This window comes from Olea europaea, chromosome 4, assembly GCF_002742605.1.
Source record: "Olea europaea var. sylvestris chromosome 4, O_europaea_v1, whole genome shotgun sequence".
NCBI lineage: Eukaryota > Viridiplantae > Streptophyta > Magnoliopsida > Lamiales > Oleaceae > Olea > Olea europaea.
This window is the reverse complement of record NC_036240.1, coordinates 16068421-16076319: the sequence shown is the minus strand read 5'-3', so window position 1 is coordinate 16076319 and position 7899 is coordinate 16068421. Positions and strand designations below refer to the sequence as shown.

Genomic DNA, 7899 nt, shown 5'->3' with positions numbered 1-7899 from the left:
AATTTGCCACTGAGACTTGCATGATGAAAGAAAAAGAGTGTACTTGATATATAAATCTGGAAAAACTTATCTCGATCAGTATGTGGATCTTGAGGTGAAGTTCTTAATGTTCCAAGAAAACAACCAAAATGCTGAACCTCTTGCGTGGATTCTTCTTTTGGCTTCAACATCTGCCGATGGAAGGAGAAAAGGAACAGTGGAAGGACCCCTAAAGCCTCACTATGGAGCAAGAATGTTGTTCCTCCTGATGTAGTGACAAAGGAGTTGGATTACTGTGCAAGGCTTGATCACCCAAAGACAAACTAGTTGGAAGCGAACACAGATTTAATGTAAATTTATATGATATTTTGATTTAAAAGATTATCAAAAAATTAGAACCTCCTAAATCTCAATTTTGTAGCTAGAATCAAGAACCAGAACAGAACCATTCAAATCTCTATTCTAAGACCCAAAATAATAACAATTTTAATTCAAACTTACAGAATCATCCAATTAAATCCGATTAATTAAGTTCGAGCAGTTATAGATAAAAGTACCTATTTCTGATAAATAGGACTATATGTCCTATTTGTTCTACAGTAAAAAAAAAAAAAATTCCTTCCCACAGCCTGTGCAAATCTGTGCAAACATTGTGCATGATTTGTGGCTGATAAATTATGGGCTATCTGCTTATTAGAGAGTTCAAAATTGTGCATTTAGCTTCAGCTCCAGGCTATTACTTCCAGAGCAAAAGTGTTCCATGTTTCTTTGAATAATTAGTCCATCCAAACTCTCACAAATGTTTTACGACGCTCCTTGGAGCTCCTTGCAATGTCAGCCTTCTGCTATTTGCCCCAACTTTTAAGCTATGTCTTTCGTGTCATGCTTCCCACCCATGAAATGAATGAATGCCATATAAATGGGAGCCCTTCCCTGATCGAAAGGCTCAATGTGCAAGCAGAAATGGTAACTGAAACGGTTGAATAGCTGCACCATATGAAAATCATAGAATATGTTTCAGCTTAAAAAATTTATTTATAGGTAAACAAATAAGTTATAAATTTTTTTACTGGTCAAAGTTGAAAATGAGTAAGTTACATCAATTATAAGGTGCGAATTACGTTCAAGTAGCTTATTTTACTCAAAAGTAAGAAAATAGTAGTTTCTATCCCTCATTGCCCAGGTGCCATGTTGCTGAATTTTTCCCAGAAAGTCAGCGCTCATGCGTACGGTAGCAGTGCCTAAGTGCTGCATCGCATACAGTTAGGGTTTTCCTAGTTTATTTCATCTTTTGAAAGCCTAATTTCAATCAAATTCTTTCAATGACTTAAAAGAAGAAATAAATACCAATCTATGGGCCACTTTTGGGGGAGAACTCAATGAGGCAAGAGGAGTTCCACACAAATTTGGGGAGAGAAAAACATATAATCATAAGATCAAAGAGCAAAAGCTAAGGTTTGAAGAATTTTGAAGTTGAAAAAGATTCCTGTGCAAGATTCATTTCTTTCCATGATTAAGATTTCAAAACCCGGTTATGAACTCTATACTTTTTTTTTCATTATTACAAATAGTTATATTCATAGCTATGGCGAACAATGTAATCTGTGTGTCTCTTTATTTCTTTAATTCATGATTAGAGTTCTTTAGATACATATGTGTTGGTTTTAATTATGTACTTAATGCGTGGAATTTTTTGGCCAATTATTAAATGATTTTGTAAATCTATTATGAATGGAGAGGTGATTTATAGATTTAGACCACATATTAAAATTCGATAATTTAGTATAACGTGTAGAGATACCTATACTAATTTTACGATTGTTAGATGAATTCTTAGAACTAATTTTTCGTTTAACTAAAATTGATTCGCATATAGATATGTGATTGAATTAGTTAAATAGGCTTAATGAAAACTCAAAATAGGTGAATTGAACACTTCTGAAGAATTCAACCGAACACTACAATTATATTGAATCTTGATTGGCAAATTAAAGGGGATCCATAGGTAAAATTGCAAGTCCTGGCATCCATATTCATACTTTTAAAATCCAAATTCGATAAGTTGTGTACATTAGATAATTTAATTTAATTAGAATAATTTAGACATCAATCATAAAACTTATTAACCATAGACATATAATGCAAATTTTACACTCAAGATGTAATCAAACAGACAGAAATTAATAGATACGGGTGCAACAATGGGTGTCTTTTCACACAATTTGAAACAATTAATTGAAAAAAAAACCACAATTATTATCAAACATTCAAATATCAAAATTTTCGGGTTAAACCACCTATTTATACCAGAAAAAGAAAGAAAAATAAAAAACCAACACTCAAATCATTTTCCATTTAGAACACCTTCACCGTTTCCTATAATTCACTAAGGATTTAAATAAAGCTACCCAGACAAAGTAGGTGAAAACAAAAGGCAATACATTCCTGAAAAATTTTCAAATCTTCATGCTAAACAAGTAGGGCAAAGAAACAGAACAAGAAAAGAAAAAACCCAGATAATTAATATTTTACAGGGGAGAAAGACAAAACGCCTGAAATTGAACTCTACCCATAAATGAATTTGTACAATAATTGGATTGTGAGAATAAACACAATTTATTAGACCTTCCATTTAATAAAACTATATTGTGTAATTGTGGTTCTGCCATCTTTTTGTGCAATCGTAATGCTGCAACATAGCATTACTCCTATTTTAGTATCAATCCTTTTTCGTAAGACTTTTGGTGGTATCTTGAGCTTTTTTGTGTGCTAAAAACGTAAAAGTTGTTTTCGTGAGAAATCTCTTTACTCCGATTAAGATTTTTGGATGAGTAATGTTGGGTTTTTGAAACCCAATAATTTTGGGCTATAATGTTAACGTGGGATAATATATTTCGTAGGCCTAGACCGATGAAGGAAATAAGTTCAACAACTAAGTCCATAGGCTCTACTCGGTCCAATTATATTCCCTCTTTGATGGCTTGAATTTTGGTTCGTTTAACTCTTTTATAGGTCCAACTAAAACCCTAATCTAGCCTACTTATAAGGATATAACCCTAGCTATTTTCTAGAGTGTGATTTGTGTGTGAAAGTGAAGAAACTTGGCTGGCCCTTATGAAGAGAAGAAATCGTCTCCTTTGTGTCCAAAAATCAGTTGATAACTTTGTGGTCTCTTTATAACTTACCTTTGTGGTGTTTTCTTTTTGCCTTGTGGCTACAAATTATCACAGTTATCTTGTCCTTTGTGGATGAGATTGTCTAGTAACCGAGGTGAATATATTGGTTTTGGATCAGAGCCGGTTGGTTTGGTTGTTTGATAGAGAAATGTAACGTTGAATTGAGCCCCAAAAACATCGTTTTAAAGATTTTTGGAACAAGCTTCCATGACAATTGGTATCAAAGCTTCAAGATGATGGATTTGGTTTGTGAAATATACTAGAAATTGTCTTAAAAATCGGTAGAAATGAGGCAAAAAACAGATAGAAAAACGATCCCGAAAGCTGCCCAAAAATCGAGGCTATTTTCGTGATTTCCTGACAATCTAGAAAGAATTCAGTGAAACAGAGACCACTAGTGTGACATGTAGGTGGAGGCAATCTCGATGGTCAGGCGCGTATCATCGATGACACGTGAAGGCGCGGGGCTGAATATTGAGGAGGTGTCTTCAGTCAGTTTGTTCTTAACGTTATTCTTGTGGTTGGTTGACTGCTACAGTTACTAGAGACTTAACGTCGAATAATGATGGTCTTAAAATGATGAACTCGCATCTCTCGTAATTTACAGATCTTCAAATGTGGTTCACTCGGTATCGTGTTCTTTACCTTTTTATTATTGGGGTAAAAATTATTGTATGAAATAATTATTTATTTTGTGCATTAGAAGTTAGCGTGTGGGTGACGTTAGGTTTGTGGTTACCATGAAGGGGTAACCATTACATGTTGGTAGACCTAGGAATTATTTACCTTAAATTTTTTGTGAATTTGTTGCCAATTTTTTTACACTGTTAGAATTACGTATGACCTTATGGAAGTTTATTTGATCATTCTATGTGAATTATGTTTATACTTTGCTTGTAGTCATTATTTGGTATTGATGGTATGTGTAGGTCCAAGGCGAGTGTGAAAAGTAAAATATGCTTTAACTGTGGTAAAATTGGACGTGGTGAAATAGATTGTCGTAGGAATGATAATAAAAAGGAAGGGTAAGAGAGAGGTGAGGCGAATTTGGCTTTAAGGTCAAGTGATGACCCTAGTGGGGTTTATTGAGCGTAAACCTAGTTATTGCATATGTATTTGTGTGTGATCCTTTTTACATGTGCGTTATTATCTAATTTTTTTTGCATGATTATATGCCGCATTTCAATGTGTTTGATATGTGCGTTTGCATGAATTTAAGGCAATATGATTAATTGATGTAATTATTTGCATGCATAGTGGGTTAGGACGTATTAGCAGTACGCTGTATGCCTTTTGGTGAGGTGAAGTATAGATACCTAAGGGTATATTGTGGTTTGTACTAGGGATGTGGAGTGTGATAAAATTTCTAGAATCCCTCATCTGTAAAGAGACCTTGATCACATGGAGTGTGAGATAGGCATTTCTATTAGGTGGAAGCCCATTATCCACATATGTTGGAAGAAGTGATTTGGTGATAGAGGATTATCCAGATGACTTAGGATCTATTGTAACTTATCGATTAGACAAGAATTCAGTGATCAGTCTAGTGAACATGGTGGTCGATGAGAGGAGATATGTGTTCTCGAGGTGTGAGGAACACGGAATGGGATCGGATAAGTATGGTGAGATCCTTTCATAGGGTCATTTATGTATTTGTTGCATATGTATTTGACCGCGTATTTGATTAACTTGGTGTTAATTTGTAGTTCTATGTGAACGTATTTTTTGAAAAAATCTGTGTCGGTTATCCTATAATATATCGTCATCGGATCTTTATTTGCTCTTGATTGTTCATTGTGAATATTTGCTTCTACTTGAGTGTTATTGACCTTAGTTCGAGTAAGTACATGGAGCAAGTACGGTATGTTTTTTCAGGTTGAAAGCACAAGGTAAGGTCTGTGGTTAACTTGATTATGCAAGTATTGATTGTGTGTTTTAATTGCTTGTAGATTTTTTTGGCATCAAGGTGAAGATTTGTTGGGTTTTTACTACCTAATAAATCTCGAGCTATGATGTTAATGTGGGATAATATATTTCATAAGCCTAGGTCATTGAATGAAATAAGTTCAACAACCAAGTCCACAGGCTCTACCTGGTCCAATTGTATTCCTTCTTGGATGGTTTGAATTTTGGCCAGTTTAACTCTTTTATAGGTCCAACTAAAAGCCTAACCTAGCCTACTTATAAGGATATAACCCTAGCTATTTTCTAGGGTGTGATTTGTGTGTGAAAGTAAAGAAATTAGCTCCTTTGTGTCCAAAAACCAGTTGATAACTTTGTGTACTTTGTGGTCTCTTTATAGCCTATTTTTGTGGTCACAAATCATCACCATTATCTTGTACTTTATGGGTGAGATTCTAAAGCAATCGAGGGGAATATATTGGCTATGGATCGGAGTTGGTTGGTTTGGTTGTTTGGTAAAGAAAGATAATATTGGACTGAGCCTGAAAAACACTATTTTGAAGATCCTTGGAGCAAGCTTCCGCAACAAGTAATATTAATTTTCATTATCAAAATTTATAACAATGATATAAATTAAAACACAAATTCTTCTTTAGAGCAGTGTTGATCTTGGGCCAAAGTTACCCAGGTAATGGCTTAGGGCATCAAAAAAAAAAAGAAGAGAAATGCCTTTAGTATCATTTCTTTTCCTCCATCCACGGCTCCACAATGATGGATACTTTTTTCACCTTCTTGTTGTCCCTCTACACCGCCTTAGTAAGCTCCAGTATCTGGTTCAAAGTTTTCCAGTGCATATAGCACGCTAATATCGCCACAAACGATGCTCTGAACAGCGCCACCACCGCTAGATGAAGCGCGGAAGAATCCATTACATTCTCCGTATATAAATACAACACTGTATATATATATATATATATATATATATATATATATATGTGTGTGTGTGTGTGTGTGTGTGTGTGTGTGTGTGTGTGTGTGTGTGTATCTATTTATGCAGCTAAAGAGAGATTTTTGTTTGAGAGAGAAGAGGGAGAAGGGTAAGCTACGGGCACTAACGAATGGTAGAGCAAAAGAAGCACATTATATTTGTTCGTGTTGGTTTGTTCGGACCTCTCTCTTCTTCTTTTTTCTCTTTTTTTTTTCCAATAAATTAACTTCACACTAGGTGACTCAATTTATTAACCAAAGAAAATATTACTAAGAGACAATGGGCTTGATTTCTAAAAGTATTTTGAAAAAAAAAATAAGAAGAAGAAGATGACTTTATAAAAGTACGCAGAGCTTACGATTGATAAATCTATCTTGTGTGGGAGATTTTTTATTTTGCTATTCTATCTTTTAGTTTGTACAAAGTTTTTTAAATAAGAAAAAGTTATAAACATATAAGCATTGCTATGCTTGTAAAAAATTTAGTTCATAATCTTCACACGAAAAAAGAAAGGCAAAACTAAACAAGGAAAGCAAAACGCCTGAAATTGAACTCAACTCATATATGAATTTGTAAGCAAAAATTGGATTGCGAGAATATGCACACAATTTACTGGACCTACAATTTAATTAAACCATATTGTGCAATTATGGTGCTGCCATCTTGTTGTGGAGTCGTGGGGCTACAACATAGCATTACTCCTATTTTAGTATCAATACTTTTCCCAGAATATGCAAAAAATTTCTTTGGACCTACAATTTTATTAAACCATATTGTGCAATTATGGTGCTGCCATCTGATGAGTTTGTTTCACTCATGGTTTTCGCACATTTTTAGCTTGATTAAATACTAGATATTATGAGTGTAGAACGTTTTTGATGTGTTTGTTAGTGTTGTTTTGAAGATAAGGAGAAGCAATGAGAAAAGAAGTATTAAAGTGGATGAAGAGGCCAAAAGCACGGAATTGGGGCAGAAAGATGGCGCTTAGGTGCTACACTTATAGCGCCTAAGCGCTACGAAACGAAGAAAACATGAAAATTGGACCCGAGAGGCAGCGCCTAGGCGCTACAACCATAGCGCCCAGGCGCTATAGCCAGCACCTAGGCGCTGAAGACACAGCGCCTAGGCGCTGCGATTGGCGATTTAGGGCGCGTTTTTTGGGCCATTTTTAAAGCCATAGAAACCCTACTTCAACACAAAAACGTGGAGGCACCTATAAATACATCCTCCTCATACTTTTGAAGGGTTCTTGACATATTGGAGAGAAAAACAACAAGAAGGGAGATTCAAGGGAGAAATTTAAGAAGATTAACACCAAGAATTGAAGATTGGAAGCACTCATTGGAAGAGGAAGGAGATCTTGGTGCAAGAATTCCATTTTTTCTTCCACATCTTTATTTCAAACTCGGTGATGTATTCTAAGACAATCTCCTATTTTTCTTCCATTATTATGAGTAGTTAAATTTCATGTTAGGGCGAACAATGTAATCTTTTGGAACCCTTTATTTCATGCAATTGAGATTCTAGTACTTTTTTATTTCATGTGTTGATTTTAATATTGTTCTTAATACATTTAATTACTTGATCACTAATTAGATGATTTGTGAACAATGATTGCGTAGAGATGCGGACTATTTGTTTAGACCACATGTTAAAATCCGGTAAATTGATATAATGTGTAGAGATACCTATATTGATTGCTGCGGTCGAGTGTGAATTCTTAGAACCAATGTTTCATTTAATTAAACTTAATTTGCATAGAGATATGGAATTAAACTAATTAAGTAGGCTCAATGAGAACTCGAGAGGGGTAAGTTGAATACAATAGAAGAATTCGACCGAACACTACCTTAG

The 7899-nt window shown here is 34.7% G+C and overlaps 1 pseudogene; it reads right to left on the bottom strand.

Annotated features, from left to right (window-relative positions):
- Positions 1 to 381: 381 nt before the first annotated feature.
- The window catches only part of LOC111393090, an 82746-nt pseudogene continuing 75228 nt past the window's right edge, over positions 382 to 7899 (bottom strand).